The sequence below is a fragment of the Prunus avium genome, chromosome 7 (genome assembly GCF_965620075.1).
Source record: "Prunus avium chromosome 7, drPruAviu1.hap1.1, whole genome shotgun sequence".
NCBI classification, from domain to species: domain Eukaryota; kingdom Viridiplantae; phylum Streptophyta; class Magnoliopsida; order Rosales; family Rosaceae; genus Prunus; species Prunus avium.
In genome coordinates, this window is record NC_142290.1 from 1,368,820 (window position 1) to 1,391,098 (window position 22,279).

The window sequence follows — 22,279 nt, forward strand, 5'->3', positions numbered from 1 at the left end:
ACCTTGCGTCACCGAGACCTGCGAGAATGTGTCACTCCGGTGGCACGAGAATGGAATTGACGGATTATAGAGGAATTGACGGAAACATAAGGAATTGACGGAACAATAAATGGGTACACTTAAGTGGTAGATTTAAAGTTGATTTCAATGCTTTCGAGGACTTAATGTTTTAATCAAGTGTGTGATTGACTATATATATATATATATATGAATGCATTGATTCCAGTACGAGTATTTATATAAGAAATGATTTAGTTTTATAATTGTTCTTACGGAGGGGTTAGTATGTTTATATGCTAATTTCCTAAAGCTTTGTTTCTGGTCCACTCACCCTTTAAATGTTTTGCACCCCCCAGGCAGTAGTCGTGTGTCAGTGCGCCATCACCGGGCCGAGTCCATCTTCCGCCACATCCCTTCACAGCGTAGGGTCTTGTATAATTATTTTATACTTGTAATATTTTCTGTGTAGAGCTCTGATATTGCCCTAGAACACTTGTCTAACTGTTAGTATGTAAATTTTTGTATGCTGGCAGTTGGTGTATATTTTTATATGCATGTTTGACAGGTGTAATTTTGGGTTTGCTCCCAATTTTTGTTGAAATTTTAACTAGAAGGGCAATTAGGTCATTTGTGCCCGGCACTTGCCAGGTGTCGGACACGCACAGGGTCCGGCTCGGATTTCAAAGTGGAATTTGGGTCGGGTCCTGTCAACTTGGTATCAAAGCATTAGGTTAAATTCCTGTAGACTCTGCACTTTATGTTCAATCCAGTTTTAATAAGTTTCTGTTTCTTATGATAGAATCATGGGCCCTAAACGTGGTGGCACTCGCCGAGGTACTAGATAGTCACCCCGACTCTGGGGACAGGATCCCCAGGCAGAGTCAGAAGAATTCCCTACTCCTTCATCGGTACTTGAACCGGTAGAGTAGTTAATTGTTGGAGGCCCAGCAGGGTCCGAACCAGTGACACCCACATTTCCAGGAGATGTTAGTTTCTCGCAGACTTTGGAGTTGTTGACTCAGGCCCTATCCAGAATTGGGAAATCCAGAAATCTTTCTCTGAGCTACGTAGATCAGGCTAAGAGGATTGGGGCCACCGATTTCGACGGTGATGGTGGCCCAGCTGTAGCCGAGCAGTGGATAGAGCGGATAGAGTGGATTATGGAGGTGATGGCCATTCCACACGATCACAGGGTGACCCTGGCCACTTCCTTTGTGGCCAGAGATGCTAAATATTGGTGGGAATCAGTCAGGAGGAGATATCAGAACCCATCGGCCATTACATGGTCAAATTTCATAGCAGAGTTTGATGTGCAGTTCTATCCACTCACATATCAGAACATGAAGATGGAAGAGTTTCTGCAGCTAAAACAGAGTGGGATGACGGTATTGGAGTATGAACAGAAGTTCAACGAACTATCTAAATATTGTATTCCACTAGTAGCAAATGAAAGAAAGAAGTGTCAGTTGTTCACCCGAGGATTGAAGGCGTCAATCAGGAACATTGTGATTAATCAGCGGCTAACTAATTTCGCAGATCTGGTTATGACAGCCTCACTTATTGAGAGCAGCCAGGTGATGGTCCGAGTATGGGATGATTCTCGTAGGCGACAGTTTGAGGAGGGTGGTCCCAGTCAGGGGTCACCGAAAAGGGGCAGTTTTAGTTTGGGATCATCTAGTGGCCGCAGTTATGGAGATTTTCGACCTGGAGTTAGTTCCAGTGGAGGCTCTAACCAGAGTGGCAGTTTTGGGAACCGCTCTGGAGGTGGTACAGCTAGAGGTGCAGGGAGACAGTTATAGTCAAGTTTGAGCAGGAGAGGTCGTTCCCAGTGTGTAAAGTGTGGCAGGTACCATTCTGAACCCTGTCAACAGGGCACTTCTAGATGCTATCATTGTGGACAGTCTGGACATTTCCAGAGGGAATGCCCGATGCTCTTTCAGGGTGGAGAGATGACAGTTGCACCGACTCAGGGAACACCACAGTTTTTAGGGGCCTCGTCTAGTAGTGGGGCCCAGACCAGTGTAGCCAGCAGGGGCGGTAGACAGCAGAGGGGACGAGGTGGATGTTCCAGGGCTATGGGTAGAGGGTACAGTATGTCACAGCAGGAGGTACTGGCATCACTTGACGCGATTATAGGTATGTTACAAGCTTGCGGAATTCATGCTAGAGTTTTAATTGACAATGGGGCTACGCATTCATTTGCCACCCTAGTTTTGCCCACAACATTGACGTGAGACTCTCAGTTTTACAAAATGAGCTGGCGGTCTCCATATCTACATGAGAGACCTTTATGGTTGGTACGATGTATAGAGATAGTTTGGTGCTAGTATGAGAAGTATTTTTGGAGGCGGATCTGAGTCCCATAGAGATGATTGATTTGAATGTGATTTTGGGCATGGATTGGTTAACTAAACATCATACCACAATAGATTATTTTAGAAAGGAAGTCGTGTTCCGTAGTCCTGAATGACCTGAGGTGACATTTTACGGTGAGCTCGGAGTACTTCCATCTTGCCTCATTTCAGCTACAACGATAAGACGGTCACGTAGGAAAGGATGTTCAGGATACTTGGCGCATATTGGACACCCGGGATAGTAGATTGAGGTTGGAGGATATTCCAGTGGTACAGGAATTTCCAGATGTGTTTCCAGAGGATCTTCAAGTGTTACCACCTCATCGAGAGACTGAGTTCCCTATTGAGCTCGTTCCGGGTACGAACCTCACTTCTCAGGCGCTGAACAAAATGGCACCAGCAGAGGAAAGGGAGTTAAAGACTTAGTTACAGGAGCTGGTGGATAAGGGTTTCATCTGACCCAGTTCCTCACCATGGGGCGCTCCAGTAGTGTTGGTAAAGAAGAAAGATGGCACCATGAGATTGTGTATTGACAACAGGTAGTAGAGTAGGGGCACAGTAAGGAACCGGTATCTGTTACCATGGATAGACGATCTGTTTGATCAGCTGAAGGGTGCCAAGGTATTTTCTAAGATTGACTTAGGATCTGGGTATCATCAGCTACGCTTTAGAGGGGAGGATGTGCCTAAGACAGCACTTCGGATAAGGTATGGGCACTATGAGTTCCTAGTGATGCCATTTGGATTGACTAATAAGCCAACTGCGTTTATGGATTTCATGAACAAAGTATTCCGACATTCCTTGGATCACTTTGTGATTGTGTTCATAGACGATATCTTGGTATACTCCAAAAGTGAAAAAGCGCACATGAAGCACTTGGAAAATGTGCTGAAGACTTTGAGGAAGAAACAGTTGTATGCCAAGTTCAGCTAGTGTTAGTTTTGGTGGGACAGAGTGAGTTTCTTGGGGCACATGATTGATGCAAAGGGTATTTATGTGGTTTCCCAGAAAGTTGTGGCAGTAGTGAATTGGCCACGACCAACTAGTGTTATTGAGATACGGAGTTTTCTTGGGTTAGCCGGGTACTATTGTTGCTTCGTGAAGGGCTTCTCTACCATAGCGGCACTTCTCACTCGTTGACAAGGAAAGGCGTCAAGTTCGAATGGTCAGACAAGTGGAAGAGAGTTTTAACGAACTCAAGACCAGGTTGACCACCACTCCGGTATTAACACTTCCGGACGAGACAAGAAACTTCGTAATATACAGTGACGCATCCCGACAAGGATTAGGTTGTGTGCTGATGCAGCATGGTAGGGTAATCGCTTATGCTTCCAGGCAACTTAAGAAGCATGAGTTGAACTATCCTACTCATGTTTTGGAACTTGCCACAGTAGTGTTTGCCCTGAAGGTTTGGCAACACTATCTTTATGGGGAAACGTGCCAGATTTTCACGAATCGGATTTGTAACGAAGAAAATACGAGCAAATCACGAAATGGACAAAATTGTAATTTTGGAAAATCAGATTTCCCTTTCTCTCTCTCCTCACTCTCTTCTTCCTCACGATCAACACCCCCCCCCCCCCCCCCCCCCGCCTTGTTTTTCTTCTTGCTCCAGCCAACACCCCAAGCCACCATAATCACCTCTAGCCGCCACCACACCTCACCGGACCGGCCAAGGAAGCACCGCCTCCACCTCCGCAACCCAGCCCAGCCTGCTCCGCCGTCTAGCCGCAACGAATCTGCCAGAAAAACCAGGAAATCGCGTCAGTTTTGGCAGAATTTTGTCAGCTCCGTTTGTCGTCATCCGGCCACCAAATTGGACGAGTTAGGTACAGATATTCGACTGATTTTCACGTTCTAGCTGATGGTTGGGTAGGATTGGAGATATTTTGAGGTTTGAAGGGTTAATTTATGAGGTGAGTTTCTGCCGATTTTGCGTTGCTGTTATCTATCACTTCCGGTCACTTTTTGGCCATAGTCCAAGAACAAAAGAGGTTCCAAATTAGGAGTTTTACCTAGGCTAGGAGTTTGGGCTGGCGGTTTGGAGATTTTCCGGCCGCCGAAATTTACTTTGCACACCCACGCGCTGCCGGCTCGTGGGCGGCGCGTGAGTCAGGCAGCAGGGACCACTCTTGGTCCTAGAACGATCCTCGTGTCCTCACAAGCACGTAGGAATTTAAGGATCGTGTAGAATTCGACGGATCGTAAATCGGAGTCCCGGATGCTTCGAAAAAGCCAACCCTAGGGCTAGGTTTATGGAAAATCGTTCGCCAGTCCGATCGTGAGCAATCCGACCACCCGATCGAGACCAAACTTTCAAGACGGGTGTTCTAGGCTTGTTGAAACCTCTAGGAACGATCGGATCGGAATTCTGAGGTCGTGGACCCCACAGGGTCCCGGGTTGACTTTTTGGGACTTTATCGCTTTTGAGTCCCTAGGTACTTTTAAATCTTGCTCATTGAGAGGAAAACTAATGTGGGCATAGGAATGACCTTTATAGTAATGCACGCACTTTTAGGAGCTGGGGGTCAGGGTTTTTAATTTAATACTATATTACTGAGCAGAGTTTTTAATAAAATATTATGATGGTTATGCAGGCACCCGGGCACCAGGTGACCCGCAGGAGGGACCTTCAAAGGGTCCAACTATACTTTTCTTAGAAACCACCATAGGTACCCAAGATTAATTAAGGTTGCCTTCGATAAATATGTTGCCTTTAGATTTATAATGATGCCTACGGACATCGAGTTGCCTTCGGTTATAATGATGTCGACGGACATCCTATTGCCTTCGGTTAGGTCAGCATGCGTGAGACTGCCCCACGGGTTTTGGGGACACCCGGATCGTGAGGTGTGAGATTGCGGATCAAGTTGACCTAGTGTCCCCTAAATCCTGCGAGATTGCGGTTTGGGTTGACCTTGCGTCACCGAGACCTGCGAGAATGTGTCACTCCGGTGGCACGAGAATGGAATTGACGGATTATAGAGGAATTGACGGAAACATAAGGAATTGATCGAACTAAGGAATTGACGGAACAATAAATGGGTACACTTAGGTGGTAGATTTAAAGTTGATTTCAATGCTTTCGAGAACTTAATGTTTTAATCAAGTGTGATTGACTATATATATATATATATATATATATATATATATATATATATATGGATATGAATGCATTGATTCCAGTACGAGTATTTATAAAAGAAATGATTTAATTTTATAATAGTTTTTACAGAGGGGTTAGTATGTTTATATGCTAATTTTCTAAAGTTTGTTTCTGGTCCACTCACCCTTTAAATGTTTTGCGCCCCCCAGGCAGTAGTCGTGTGTCAGTGCGCCACCACCGGGCCGAGTCCATCTTCCGCCACATCCCTTGACAGTGTAGGGTCTTGTATAATTGTTTTATACTTGTAATATTTTCTGTGTAGAGCTCTGATATTGCCCTAGAACACTTGTCTAACTGTTAGTATGTAAATTTTGTACGCTGGCAGTTGGTGTAGATTTTTATATGCATGTTTGACAGGTGTAATTTTGGGTTTGGTCCTTTTCCAGAGGAGACTTTGCTAAACTTTTCGGCAGAAGTCAAACCCCAGTTTTTGTTGAAATTTTAACTATAAGGGCAATTAGGTCATTTGTGCCCCGACACTTGCCAGGTGTCGGATATGCACAGGGTCCGGCTCGGATTTCAAAGTGGAATTTGGGTCGGGTCCTGCCAAAAACTAAGGCCAGAATCCGATCCCAATATGTTATTGAATTAATGGACCTTGATGGTCTATTTTTTTAAATACAAAAACGCTACTTGGCCGAACTTGTTTACCAACTTTCTGTATGCGAAAGAGATACTGGTTTTTTTACAACAGAGTTATGTGGTGATAAAATAAAATAAAAATGACAACCAAAGAGATGCTGGTTTTTTTTAAATTTAAGTCTTTCGTGTAATTCGATGGATTGAACACAAAACTAATAAGAAATAATAATATTTAGCACACATTGAATAAATTAGTAATATTTACTTGTTTTGAGATTCAGAACTACGTGCTTAAGACTAAAATAGACAATAACTACATGTTAGTTAACTTATGTGTAATCCTCATATGTACAAATTTATCTATTTTTCAAGTGATTAAAAGAGGTCAATTAGGACCGCCACTTATATTTACCGTATTTACTACAACGATTTGAGAATAGAATACTATGTCCTATAAAGTGGAATTTCATGTTGTCACCTAATTAGCGAAAATTGTTAGGTGTTACACTATTTCAATTATTTTTTTCGTTGTGTTCAGTAATTTAGAATCACTTCACTGTTTGCTCATATACCACACCTTTATCGTCACAGTATTATGAAAAGAAATTCAAACCAAGCAAACTATAAGTAAGAAGTTGATTATGGCATATTGGGAGAACATAAGATTTTTGGTGCACATCATAAGCACATGATATATATTGATGTATCAAGTAGCACTGATTATGGCATTTCCTTCTGTATTTGTGCTCTCCAATCCTAAGATTATACGCAATTTATTTTTTTGCAAATGCATGTGTAGAAAAGGATAGGATAAATAAATTGTGTATCCACGAAAGAAATATTATTTTAAGAGATGAATTTGCTCTACCAGAATAATAACTAAATTAGCAGATTAGGTTTCAAGCCAAAAGGTTTACGACCTAAATTCAAAGTATATATATATATTCTATTATTGGCTTTATTTGTCTGTACGAAAGTATGACTTTTAGCAAATCCATGATGAATGCATTGGATTCCAAGAATTGTTCATGTATGGATTTTGTAAAAAAAAAAAATGTATCGAACTATAATGGTAAATAAATTGGCATAATAAGATTGCGATTTTATTCCTTATATAATTAGTGGCTTAAAATTGTTGAAACAATATAAATTGTTAGGTGTTACACTATTTCAATTTTTTTTTCGTTGTGTTCAGTAATTTAGAATCACTTCACTATTTGCTCGTATACCACACCTTTATCGTCACGGTATTATGAAAAGAAATTGAAACCAAGCAAACTATAAGTAAGAAGGTGGCATAAGATGATGTGCAAACTGTCCAAAATAGTGGATTTTATTTACTTGCACATACTATGCAAGTTGTTAGTGCCAAGGATAAAAACCCTATTGTCTCCAATATGGGTTTTTATGGTGTAATTCAAGAAATTTGGGACCTTGACTACCAAAATTTTAGAACCCCAGTCTTCAGGTGTGATTGGATAGATAACACTTCGGGCCTTGTAGTCGACGAACTTGGATTTACCGTTGTAGATCTAAGTAAAATTGGACATAGGAATGACCAATTTGTTATGGCTTCTCAAGTCAAACAAGTATTTTTTGTTGACGACCCAATGCATTGTGGTTGGTCGGTAGTGTTATCAATGCCCAGTAGAGAATATAATGATGTTATTGGTGATGATGTGCTAGGTGGTATTAGAATTGAGTGTGAGCCATTTACTAGAGGGATACCCAATGTTGACACATTTGATGACCTCGTGGGTGAGTTTGGGAGTGAAATATTAGAGATGGGTGTGAAGATGTATGGATTGATTGATTGCTGTAATGTATGACATTAGTTATGCAGTTAATTGTATGACATTAATTAATGGCTCTATATGAAATTATTTTTATCACTTTTTCATTATGCAGGTGTAGGCTTTGGTCACGACCAATCCAGTATTAAAAATACTGGATTCAAGTTGTAAAATACGACGGTCCAGTTAACAAATTGCAAAAACTGACGTCTACATCATAACCAACGTCGTATTTTAACAAACAACGTGGAATGAACAATGCAAAAGAACGTACATTAATAAAAACCTCCATTTGAAACAAAAACCACGTCGGTTAATTAAAATTCATATTACATGACGGCTAATAGATATTACAAACAACGAGGGTCATGATAAGATTAACATGATACACGTCAATGAGGGTTTCAAAAGCGCCATGTAAAAGGCCAACCACGTCCATTTCTATACTCTTACCGACGTGGGAAGTTAAATAACAAGGACAAGCAATCGGATTGAAATTTTGAGATCGTGGACCCCACGGGGTCCTTGGTTGACTTTTTGAGAATTAAACTCTTTTTGAGTCTCAAGTCTCTTTTAGACTATCCGAGACATGGGGAAAGGCTTATGTAGGCATAGAAATGATCATAAACGTGATGCACGCACTTTTAGGAGCTGGGGGTCAGGATTTTTAATTAAATGTTTATATTGAGCAATTTTATTAATAAAATATTCGTGATGGCTTAAATAGGTACTCGGGCTCCAGCTGTAATAACCTAGAATTAACCCTATAAAAAAAGACCTTTCAGATTGCGCACGACTAGGCCCCCCCTCACCCCTTATTATTTTCTTCTCCAGCCGCCACCTCCAAAACTCCATAACCACCGCCATCGACGCTGGCCAGCCCCAGACCAGATCGGCTTGACCTGCCGCTCCCTCCCAGCATCACCCCGTCGTCACCCACTGCTAGATCTGCTGGAAAATGAGCTCGGAATCGTCGGTTTTGACAGAAAATTCCTAGACGTTCTCCCTCCTCCAGCGACCAAATTTGATGAATAAGGTATGGATTTCCACCTATTTTTCATGTTCTAGCTAATGGTTGGGTAGGAATTGATCAATTTTCAACGTAGGCAACTCGATTTTCGAGTTCAATTTTGGTTGGTTTTCAAATAGAGATTCCGTCCACTTTTGGTCGTTTTTCAAGGTAGGTCCAAGAACTAAAGTGGTTCCAAATGGGGTTTTACACATAGGGTAGGATTCTTGGCCTGCGGTTTGGAGATTTTCAGGCAGCCAATATTTACTCAAGGCACCTACGTGCGGCCGGCACGTGCGGCGGTGTGTGGGCCAGGTGATCGTGATTAATCCGGCGCATGGGCCAGGTGATCTTAATATACGTTGATCTAGGCACTCTTAGGATCGTGTAGAATTTCACGGATTGTGAATCGGAGTCCCGGATATTCCAATTCAATATTTCAAAGTTTAATTAATTAATAACTGTCCGATCAGGCGATGATGATGAATCCGACCATTCGATCGAGGCCAAACTCTCGGGACATATTTACTAAATATAATGGAACCTTTAGGAACTCTCAGATTCATAATTGGAGGTCATGGACCCCACATGTCCCGAGTTGACTTTTTGAGGTTTTATCGCTTTTTCAGTCCTGAGTCTCTTTTAGACCATCCTAAACATGGGAAAAGCTTATGTGGGCATATAAATTATTTTAACTTGATGCATGCACTTCTAGGAGCCGGGGGTCAGGGTTTTTAATTAAATATTTATATTGAGCAAATTTATGAATAAAATATTCATGATGGATTAATCAGGCACTCGGGCTCAGCAGACGTGCAGGAGGGACCTTCGAAAGGTCCAGCTAGCTCGGACCCGTAGTGAGTGGACTTTTAGTTGCTCTAATAAATTGCCCTAGGATTAAATTTAACTGTTGGAATGTAAATATATATGCATGCTGGCAGTTGGATTATAAATATTTGCTTATTTGACAAGTTGAATTTTGGGAAATGTTCAACTTACAGGGGAGACTCTGCCGAATTTTTGGCAGAAGTCAAACTTGAAATAAATTGAATTTTGAATAGAAGGGCAAATAGGTCATTTGTGCCTGACCTTCACCAAGTGTCAGACACGCATGAGGTTCAGCTCGGATTCCAAAGTGGAATTTGGGTCGGGTCCTGTCAACTTGGTTTTAGTGCATTATGTTTAAATTCTTGTAGACTTCGCACCTTGTTTGCATTCCTGTTTTACTAAATTCATGTTTCTTGTGACAAAATCATGGGCCCTAAACGTGGTGGTGCTCGTAGAGGGACTAGACAGTCGTCCCGACTCCGGGGACAGGGTCCCCAGCCCAAACCCGTGGAATTTCCGATTCCTGAGCAGGCATTGGAACTTGTTGAGCAGTCTTTTGTTGAAGGTCTAGCAGGGGCCGTACCGGTGATGCCCACTGTGCCGGGTGATCCTAACTTCCTGCAGACACTGGAGCTATTGACTCAGGCTCTATCTAGGACTGGGCATTCCAGAGACCCATCCCTAAACTATGCTGATCAGGCTTAACGAATTGGAGCCACATAATCATACCCACGGGAGATGTCTTTATAGTTGGTGTGGTATACAGGGCCAGTACAATTTTGGTAGGGGAGGCAATTTTGGAGGCCGATCTAATCCCTTTAGATATGGTAGATTTGGATGTTATCCTGGGTATGGATTAGTTAGCCAAGCATCATGCTTCGATTCATTGTTTCCGGAAAGAGGTTGTATTGCGTAGTCCCGGACCACCTGAGGTGACATTTCAGGGCGAGCGTAGAGTACTTCCATCTTGCCTCATTTCAGCTATGACGGCAAGACGGTTGCTCAGAAAGGGATGTACAGGATATTTGTACATGTGAATGATACCCGGGATAATGGATTGAGGTTGGAAGATATTCCAGCTGTACATGAATTTCTAGATGTGTTTCCGGAGGATCTTCCTGGATTACCTCCTCACCGAGAAATTGAAGACTCAGTTGCAGGAGTTGGTGGATAAGGATTTTATCCGACCTAGTTTTTCACCTTGGGGCACTCCAGTTTTGTTTGTGAAGAAGAAAGATGGTACCATGAGATTGTGTATTGATTATAGACAGCTGAACAAGGTCACCGTGCTAAACAAGTATCCGTTGCCGCGTATTGACGACTTGTTTGACCAGTTGAGGGATGCCAAAGTGTTTTCTAAGATTGATTTGAGGTCAGGTTATCATCAGCTACGAATATTGATTTGAGGTCAAGTTATCATCAGCTACAGATTAGAGAAGAGGATGTGCCTAAGACAGCTTTTCGGATGAGGTATGGGCACTATGAGTTCCTGGTGATGCCATTTGGTTTGACTAATGCGCCAGCTACGTTTATGGATCTCATGAATAGAGTGTTCCGACGTTACTTGGATCGCTTTGTGATTGTGTTCATAGAAGACATCCTGGTATATTCTAAAAGTCAAAAGGCGTATATGAAGTACATGGAGATTGTGCGGAAGACTTTACGGAGGAAACAATTGTATGCCAAGTTCAGTAAGTGTCAGTTTTGGTTGGACAAAATGAGTTTCGTGGGACACGTGATTTCTGCAGAAGGTATTTATGTGGATCCCCATAAAGTGGAGGCAGTAGTGAATTGGCCACAACCAACTAATGTCACTGAGGTACGGAGTTTCCTTGGGTTAGCTGGGAACTATTGTCGCTTCGTGGAAGGCTTCTCCGCCATAACGGCACGTCTCACTCATTTTACTAGAAAGGGAGTTAAATTCGAATGGTCAGATGAGTGTGAGGAGAGCTTCAATGAACTCAAGACCAGGTTGACCACCACTCCAGTATTGACACTTTCGGATGAAAGTGGGAACTTTGTTATTTACAATGATGCATCCCGACAAGGACTAGGTTGTGTGTTGATGCAACATGGTAGGGTAATCGCTTATGCTTCTAGGCAACTCAAGAAGCATGAGTTGAATTATCCTACTCATGACTTGGAACTCGCTGATGTAGTGTTCGCTATGAAGATTTGGCGGCACTATCTCTACGGGGAAACGTGTCAAATTTTCACGGACCACAAGAGTTTGAAATATCTGTTCACCCAAAGGGAATTGAATTTAACACAAAGGAGGTGGTTAGAGTTAATTAAAGATTATGACTGTACTATTGAGCATCCTCCAGGGAGAGCTAATGTGGTAGCTGATGCCCTCAGCAGGAAGTCATCAGGATATGTAGCTCATTTCTGAGGGAGGTATTTTCTAGAGAGATGCAAGTGTTACGTTCTAGAGAGATTCCACTTGTGAAAGCCTTGTGGATGAGTCATAATGTAGAAGAGGCTACTTGGGAACCCGAGGAGCATATGCGGGCCTCGTACCCTCACCTCTTCGAGTGACATGTACGTAAATTTCGAGGAAATTTTTTTTATAAGGGGGGGTGGATTGTAATAACCCATAATTAACCCTAAAAAAGAGTTAATAAAAAATTAATAAAAAATTAAAAAATAAAAAATAAAAAAATTCAGATTTTAACTCTCTCTCCCTCCCCAGATTGCGCACGACCAGGCCCCCCTTGTTATTTTATTCTCCAGCGGCCACCTCCAAACCTCCACCACCACCTCCATCGGCGTCGGCTAGCCCTAGACCAGACTAGCTTGACCTGCCGCCCCCTCCTCGCCTGAACTCGTCATCACCCGCCACCAGACCTGCCGGAAAACGAGCTCGGAATCGCCGGTTTTGACATAAAATTCCCGGTCGTCGTTCTCCCTCCTCCGGCCACCAAATTTGACGAATAAGGTATGGATTTCTGTCTATTTTTCATGTTCTAGCTGATGGTTGGGTAGGAATTGATCAATTTGTAGCGTAGACAACTCGATTTTCGAGCTGAATTTTGGCTGGTTTTCAAACCGAGATTCCAGCCACTTCCAGTCGTTTTTCAGGGTAGGTCCAAGAACAAAAGTTGTTCTAAATGGGGTTTTACACCTAGGGTAGGAATCTTGGCTGGCAGTTTGGAGTTTTTCCGGCCGTCAGAATTTACTCAAGGCACCCACGCGCTGCCGGCACGAGGGCCAGGTAATGGACCGGCATTGTGTCCTAAAATTATCTCCTTGTCCTCATGAGCGCGTAGGTGCTTTTGGATTCCAATTCCGATAACGTTTGAACTCCGAACAAATGTCGCCTATTGTGCGATTTATGGGTTCGATATGTTTGAACCATTGGATCGCAGACAATTTAATATATGTTGATCTAGGAACTCTTAGGATCGTAGAGAATTTCACGGATTGTGAATCGGAGTCTCAGATATTCCGATCCAATATTTCAAAGTTTAATTAATTAATAAATGTCCAACCGGGCAATCGTGATTAATCTGACCATTCGATCGAGGCCAAACTCTCAGGACATATTTCCTACATATAATGGAACCTCTAGGAACTCTCAGATTCATAATTGGAGGTCGTGGACCCCACATGTCCTGGGTTGACTTTTCGAGATTTTATCGCTTTTTCAGTCCCGAGTCTCTTTTAGACCATCCTAAACATGGGAAAAAGCTTATGTGGGCATATAAATGATTTTAACTTGATGCACGCACTTCTAGGAGCCGGGAGTCAGGGTTTTTAATTAAATATTTATATTGAGCAAATTTATTAATAAAATATTCATGATCGATTAATCAGGCACTTGGGCTCAGGCAGACCTGCAAGAGGGACCTTCGAAAGGTCCTGGTAGCTTCAGACTCGCAATGAGTGGACTTTTAGTTTTCTAAATGATTTTATGCAATTAAATTTCATTATTTGGTCTTGAATAAGTAGTTAATGACTCATGTTTTTCCTAGCATGAATTGCCAATTTTAAATATTTATTTATGTGCTAGTATGTCCGTACGAGAATTGTATAAATATAGATATGCATGTGTGATTTATGTACGAGAATTGTATGCAACTTAACTGAGTTTTCTTATAACGGTTTTTACGGAGGGGTTAGTATGTTCGTATGTTATTTTCAAAACTTTATTTTTGGTCCACTCACATTTTTAAATGTGTTGCGCCTCCAAGCAATAGACGTGCACTAGAAGGCCACCACAGGGCAGTTTCCACTTCCCGCACTTCCCCTTCTTGATGTAGGATTTCTTTTGTAAACAAACTGTATTTTCCTTGAAATTCTGAGTTAGTTGCTTTGTAAACATCCTAGTTGCCTTCGGATAAGTCATCATGCTTGACTTTGCCCCACGAGTCTTAGGGATTTTCGGACCGTGGGAGTGAGGATTGCGGATCAGGTTGACTAATGTCTCCTGAATCCTGCGAGGATTGCGGCTCGGGTCGATTTTGTATTTTCTAAAACTTTATTTTTGTCCACTCACATTACAGGAGAGACTCTGCTGAATTTTCGGCAGAAGTTGAACTTGTAATAAACTTTGAATTTTAACTTGAAGGGTAATTTAGTTATTTGTGCCCGGCACCCGCCAGATGTCGGACACACACAGGGTTTGGCTCGGATTCCAAAGTGGAATTTGGGTCGGGTCCTGTCATGAACAATTCTTTGAATCCAATGCATTCATCATGGTGATGCTAAAAGTCATACTTTTGTACCAACAAACAAAGCCAATAATAGAATATATATACTTTGAATATAGGTCGTACTTGTTCTGGCTTGAAACCTAATATGCTAATTTAGTTACCATTCTTGCCCAACAAGGGGTCCAATAGTTGAAATCTTAATTGTGGTAGGTGTCCAATTTGGAGTCGAAGCAAGGGGTCCAATTGTAACAATCCAAACCTTAATTAATTTTTTAATTAATAATTTAATAGAGGGAAAGACTAGTATACCCTTAGAATATTTTATTAGGTTTTAAGTTGACCTTTTGACCGGAGAAGAATTTGGAGATTCCGCTTAGAGCGCGACGAAACGAGTCCGTAGACACGTAGTGGACTCGAATCGGACTTGTAATGAAGAGGATACAAGCAAATTAAGTTGAGGGGCAGTTTGGTAATTTGGCAAACCAGACTTTAAAAAAAATCTGATTCTTCTCTCCTCCTTCTTCTCCACGCGACCAGCCCCCCTTTTATTCTTTTCTCTTCTAGCCACCTCCAAACCACCATAACCACCAGCACAACCCAGACCAACACACCAGACCGACCCAGATCGGAGCGCCACCGCCTCCGCACCTCACCCCAGCCCTTCCCGACGCCAACCGCAGCACCGTTCGCCGGAAAATCACGGAGGAAGTCGCGATTTTTGACAGAACCTTCGCCGTCGATTTCTCTCTCATCCGGCCACCAAATCATTCGAGTAAGGTATGGTTTTTGGACTATTTTTCGAGCTCTAGCTGCTGGTTGGGTAGGATTATAGAGATTTTGAGGTTTGATTGGTTAAATTTCGAGTTGAAATTCTGCCAGTTTTGTGTCGCTGTTTTCAGCCACTTCCGGCCACTTTTTGGCCATAGTCCAAGAACAAAAATGGTTCCAAATAGGGTGTATTACCTAGGATAGGAGTTTGGGAAGGCGGTTTGGAGATTTTCCGGTCGCCGGAAATTATTATGCACACCCACGACCTGTCGACACGTGGGCCAGGTGGCAGGGGCCACTCTTGGTCCCAGAACGATCCTCGTGTCCTCATGAGCGCGTAGGAGTTTACGGATCTCAATTCGGATAACGTTTGAACCCCGACCAGATCTCGCATAGTGTGCGATTTTCGGGTTCAATATGTTTGGACCGTTAGATCATAGTCAAACTGGAGTATGTTGATCTAGGTATTTTAAGGATTTGTAGGATTCAACGGATCGTAAATCGGAGTCCCGGATGCTCCGAAAAAGCCAACCCTAGGGTTGGGTTTACAGAAAATCGCTCATCCGTCCGATCGTGCGATCGTGAGCAATCCGACCGTTCGATCGAGACCAAACTTTCGGGACATGTGTCGTAGGCTTGTAGTCTTTTAAAAAACTAGTGACTCCGAATTTAAGTTTTATAGCACGTACAAACCTATAATCCTTCCTAGCTTTCAACAAATTGAATAGATATGGAGAAAGGTTCATTCAAGTCAGCTTTCCTCATTGTGCTCTTTCTTGTTTCATATGATGGTAAAATACTTCTCTCAATTTTTATTTTTGTAACAATGAAAGAGAAATTTATTCTTGACATACTATAATCCTAACGTTAAACCTAACAACCTAGACTAACCCGAAGGGCTGACTTCTTTGAACAATACAATTGCATACATGAATTTTTTTTTCCTCCCACGTGGTTGACTTCACTTATTTTTAAAATGTGGATTTGTCGTTGATACATCGTTAAAATTATATACTTTGACTTAACAATTGTTGATATTTTCAGCCATAAACTCGAGTTTAAGTATATATTTTTGTAACGTCAACTTATGCATAAAGCAGTATGTTCACAATGAAGAGAAAAACTAGTTTTTTTATGAATTATTGAAATCTTAATTGTGGTAGGTGTGCAATTTGGAGTCGAAGCAAGGGGTCCAATTGTTCGTTATCCATGCCAAACATCTATTGTATGCGTCAAATGCTCATGCGTCGAGGGTTGGTGTAAGTGTCCGCCAAATAAAATATTGAAGTTCATTCCTCAAGACTTCTCTACACACCCGCAAGCACAGAAGGAAATTCCATAATCAATGCTACATTATACATACAATATATATCATATACTTAAGATGTGCTCCAAAAATCCTATGTTCTCCCAATATGTTCTTTAAATGTTTGAATGAATAATAAATAACATCATCTTCTTACTTATAGTTTGATTGGTTTGAATTTCTTGTCATAATACTATGACGATAAAAGTGTGGTACACGAGCAAAAAATGAAGTGATTCTAAATTACCCAACACAACAAAAAAAAGTAATTGAAATAGTGTAACACCTAACAATTTTCGCTAATTAGGTGCCAACATGAATTTCTAAAATTTGTAACAAATAGCCTTCTATTCTCAAATGGTTGTAGTAAATATAAGTGGTGGTTCTAATTGACCTCTTTTAGGCCTAGTTTGGAATTGCTACCGCTTTAAAAGAAAGCCGCTTCTGTTGTGCTTTAAAAATAATAAGTTGTAAAATAAAGCAGTTAAACGTTTGGTAAACTATAATTTTAAAAGTGCTATGACTATGAAAAGTAGTGTCAGAGCGTTTGGTAAATTTTACCATAAAAGTGCTGTAACTATTTATAACACTACTACAAAAAAACGAAATAGACGACGGGGATCCACCGTCGTTGTAATGCTTTGAAAACCGTCGTTAAATCGACCGCCGTCTATTTGGGTGTCAAACTACGACGGCTTTTCACCGTTGTTGTTTATCTGTAAAGACGATGGTTTTTAAAGAAAATCGTCGTTGTTTAAAGGTAAAGATCGTTAATTATAGGATGAAAGACGACGGTTTTAAAAACCGTCGTGTATTGTATGTAAAGATGACGGTTTTTTATGAAAACTGTCATCTTTACATACAATAGATGATCCTTTTTTAAAAAAAAAAAACAGTCATCAATAGACGACCCTTTTTAAAAAAACCGTCATCTTTACATATAATAGATGACCCTTTTTAAAAAAACCGTCATCTTTACATATAATAGATGACCCTTTTTTTTAAAAAACCGTCATCTTTACATATAATAGACCCTTTTAAAAAAAACGTCATCTTTACCTATAATAGACGACCTTTTTTATAAAAACTGTCGTTAATTATCTGTAAAGATCATGATTTATTATAAAAATCGTCGTCTAATAAGTTCCCAAATTGCTACATTTTAGTTCTTTTTTATTTCCTATGATGCTATACAACGATTTTAACTAGAAAACCAACCATAATGCTTTATTAATGAATATATACACTCAAAAATAGTTTCTTTCATAAAACTTGAAGATTCAATAGTTATTACATAGTGAACCAATCTTTATTCTACAACAAACATAATTCCTAACAAGACCTACGTACTCCTAATCCAATCCTTCCTCATCCAAACATACAAATGATGCACAACTGAAGTCTCCTCCATTATCCCTGTAAATAAATCAAAATGACAAAGAGAAAAAAAAAAGCTAAGATTATAAACATAAAAAATTAGGTAGAAGAGAAATTTTACCATTGGACCATATTTCCATAGAAAACTTGTAAAATGAGCACAAAAAAGACCATCGAGAACCTGCAAAAGAAAAAATATATAAATAAAATGATAGTGAAACGAGAAGGTAACAAATTTTCAACAAAAAAAAAACATACGACTCACATTGAAAACCTGCAAAAGAAAAAGTTATAAATCTGCAAGCTTCCTCCTCATCTCCTGATAATCAAATCAGAAAATCTAAAAAGAAACCAGAAATATAAAAAAAAATATGTAAACAAACCAGACAAATCAAGAGAGACAGAAAATTTGAAATCAGGGAGACAAAGAACATACTTGAAATGCAAAGAGACTAATCTAGAATTCACTAGCAAGATATAGAAGGGTATTGAGAGATTAGGTGACTTTCAAATCAAACCTTTCAACCAGCTTTGATTCTCAAATACAGAACCTCCCTCCACATCTTATGGATTTGCGAAAATCTCTCAACTCTTTCATTGATATTGATTTTTTGATGATTTTGTAGAGAGTTTCATGAGGGTGTTTTAGAGAGTACAGGAGGGTTTCAAGGAGGGAGAGATAAGGTTTTCAGAGACGGGGGAAAATCTGAAAATTTGTCGAGCGCGAATTCACTTAAGTAGCCTTTTTTTAGCGTGTTTTAAAAGACGACGCTTGTTAATGAGAGATAAGGTTTTCAAAGACGGGTGAAAATTTGAAAAGCGTGTTTTAAAAGACGACGCTTTTTAAAAAAAAACTGTCATCTTTACATATAATAGACGACCCTTTTTAAAAAAAAACCGTCGTCTTTACATATAATAGATGACGGTTTTTTTTTATAAAAAGTGTCATCTTTACATATAATAGACGACCCTTTTTAAAAAAAAACCGTCATCTTTACTTCACAATAGACGACCATTTTTTACAAAAAAACGTCATCTTTACATATAATAGACGACCCTTTTTAAAAAAAAAACCGTCATCTTTACTTCACAATAGACAACCCTTTTTTACAAAAAAGCGTCATCTTTACATATAATAGACGACCATTTAAAAAAAAAACGTCATCTTTACTTCATAATAGACGACCCTTTTAAAAAAAAAACCGTCATCTTTACATATAGTAGATGACCTTTTTTAAGAAAAAAAACGTCATCTTTACTTCATAATAGACGACCCTTTTTAAAACAAAACCGTCATCTTTACATATAATAGATGACGGTTTTTTTTATAAAAAGTGTCATCTTTACATATAATAGACGACCCTTTTTTAAAAAAAAAAACCGTCATCTTTACATATAATGGACGACAGTTTTTTCAAAACAACCATGTCTTTACCAAAAAAAGGACACTTGATTTTTAAAAGACGACGCTTGTCATATCTGCTGTCGTTGTTTTTTTGTCAGATTTTAATTCTGAAGAAAACCTTTTTAATAAAACGACGCTTTTTTATTTGTGTGCATCGTTATAAAAAAATATTCAATAGTACCTCTGTTTTTTAGTTGTTTAAGTCACTTATCCACGACGGTTTTTTTGTTACCGTCGTCTTTTTAAACACAACGACGGTTTTTTCTTCTACCGTTATCTTTTTCTGGTCGTCTTTTTCACTTTTTGTAGTAGTGTAATGACTAAAATGGACATGATGCTGAAAGTGCTTTTTACTAATCTGTCTGGTAAAAAATAAAACTATAAAGTGCTTTTATACTTTTCTCCCTAAAAATTATATTAATCTTTGCTTAAAGAAAAGAAAAATTCAAATTGAATAAATTCCAACAAAGATAATTATGTATTGAATAAATTCCAACAAAGATAAAGAGATCACCACAGTAGTAGGTTCATACACCATCCTTCATATTGAATAAGTAATAAATATTTTTTTTTGGCAAATCCTTTGTCCTAATAAGCTTTGAATTGTAGCAATAAAAAAACATTGAAACTAGGCTTAAATAAATGGAAATAAAGAAACTGTCTAAGAAGATACATGCATTAAACTTGCAGCAATCTTCTTCCTTAATGTTTCTTGTTCTTGTGCTCTAGGCCCTTGAGTAATATGATATTCTTCTTGTGCATCACCCTCCATCTCCATTGCATTTGGGTTGTCATTCACTTTGTCAAAATGAATATCACGTTGGGCGTGCCTCCTTGTATAGTTGTGAAGTGCCATAGTTGCAATTATTATCTTCACTTACTTATCGAATGGATAACTGGGCATGTCTCGTAAAATACTCCACGTTTTCTTCCTTATACCAAAAGTGCGTTCAATGACACTCCTAAGGGAAGAGTGTACATGATTAAATACTTCTCTAGAACCTGTTGGTTGAGTACCCCTACGAAAATCTGGAAGATGATACCTTTCACCTTTATATGGTCCCAAATACCCGCTCATTTGTGGGTAACCCGCATCCACAAGATAATATTTTCCTATAACCAATAAGATATGTTTAATTATAATATAATTTGAAAGTGCGAAAATTCGAAGTTTAATGATATGCACATATTTGAAACATTACCATTTGGAGGTTTGGGAAAATTTAGAGCATTATTTCTTAACGCTGATAAAAATACTCTTTTATCATGTGTAGTGCCTTCCCAACCTGCACATGCAAATATGAATTGCATGTCAAAATTACAAGTAGCCATTATGTTTTGAGTCGGTATTCCTTTCCTGCCAATATATGGTACTTGATCTTCAGGAGGCACTGAGGCTTTAACATGCACGTCATCTATAGCACCAATGCAATCCAGCAAACAAGAAGAGAAACATTTCAATAAATATTACTTTGTTCGTAAAACAAACGATAAATTGTTGTATCTAATTTTTACCTTAAAATGGGGCATATATCTTGAATCTCTCAATATCTATTCTGGGACTCCCTTAAACTCAGGATCCAACGGTTTTATGATATCAACGGCCATAAGGCATATAATATCAAGTAATTTACCAAAGTATCAAGTCCCAGTTTCACCAGAATGTTGAAATCGTTCTTGTGCTAGCCTATTCCCTATACCATGTCCTAGAATTGGGCAAAACTACATACATCAAAAGCAATACACCAAGTCGTACAAGATGACAAGGATTCAAACACACTCCCATATATTTTTCCCTTATTTTTTGGGTCTGCGATTTTGATTTTTATTCACAAAAGATTAATGGAAGTTAAAGAAATAAAAGTTTGCAGCAAAACTAGTTTATCATAAAGGGAATTAAAAGGAAAATGGAGCTTGTCGTTGGGTGATGATATCAAGTTTATTATCAACTTAGAGGAGATATGCATTGTGGACCCATCACGACTCAACCACAATGAGGAGATATGCATTGTGGACTGCACCTAGAATAAAACCAACAGCTATGAGACCCATCACGATAAACTCTCAAGAAAATAAAAATAGCAGATTAGATGGGTCTTCAATGGTGGCTAATAAAAATACCAGCTATGGGTCTTCAATGGGGTCCACACGAAAACTTCCTGGCATGGACACCTTCATGCTTGAAAAAACCATGGACAACCAGTAGAAAAAATCTGGACGTATATAAAACATGGACGTATATAAAACCAGTAGAAACCATGGACAACCAGTAGAAAAAAAGAAGAAAAAAAAAAGAGCAGCACGTATATAAAAAGTTTGAGAGATTGAAGAGATTGAAGAATCTACCTTGTGAAAGAGATTGAGAGAGATTTTTTTTTGTGTCAAAGATAGGGAAATTTTATTAAAAGCGAGTAGAACAGTCAACATCCTTGGCTAGGCAATTAAACAACCAATCAGGACAAACAATATCCCAGCTGTGCCTGCCACCAAAACGAAAAACATGAGCTGCCACCAAATGTGCAGCTTGATTACAAGTTCGCGGAGTATGCAAAAACTCCACCTTATGAAGCTGTTGGGTCATACAAATAATATAAAAAAGAATCCCTTCAATCTCCACGTCCTGGCTAGTTTCCTGATTTAACATATTAATCAAGCTAAGTGAATCTGATTCCACCACCACCTTATCATACCCAAGTTCCAAGCAACGGATTAGAGCTTCCCGCACCGCCTCCTCCTCCACCATTAAGGCCGACACACACCGCAAATCCCCTGTACCACCCGCACAAAGGAAGCCGCCAATGCCATCTCGAAGTACCCACCCCACCCCCTGGCCTGTTTTTGTCGCCCAAGCACCATCACAATTGAGCTTGACAGAACCTGGGGGAGGACAAGTCCAGGTCGGAGTGATGGTGACTCCAGACTTGGGAGGCTACATGAAGAAACTTGGGAGGCAACATGAAGATGAACTTTGGTGTCTACAGATTTGAGAGAAATACGTGATGATAGATTTTTAACCTAATAAGGGTATTTGTGGAA

At 39.9% G+C, this 22,279-nt stretch overlaps 2 pseudogenes; one reads left to right on the forward strand and one right to left on the reverse strand.

The window, feature by feature from the left end:
* The first annotated feature begins 803 nt into the window (after positions 1-803).
* LOC148292771 (uncharacterized) lies at positions 804-12,124 on the forward strand (annotated as a pseudogene).
* A 7,780-nt stretch (positions 12,125-19,904) lies between these two features.
* Positions 19,905-20,575, reverse strand: LOC148292772 (uncharacterized; annotated as a pseudogene).
* Between the last annotated feature and the right edge of the window lie 1,704 nt (positions 20,576-22,279).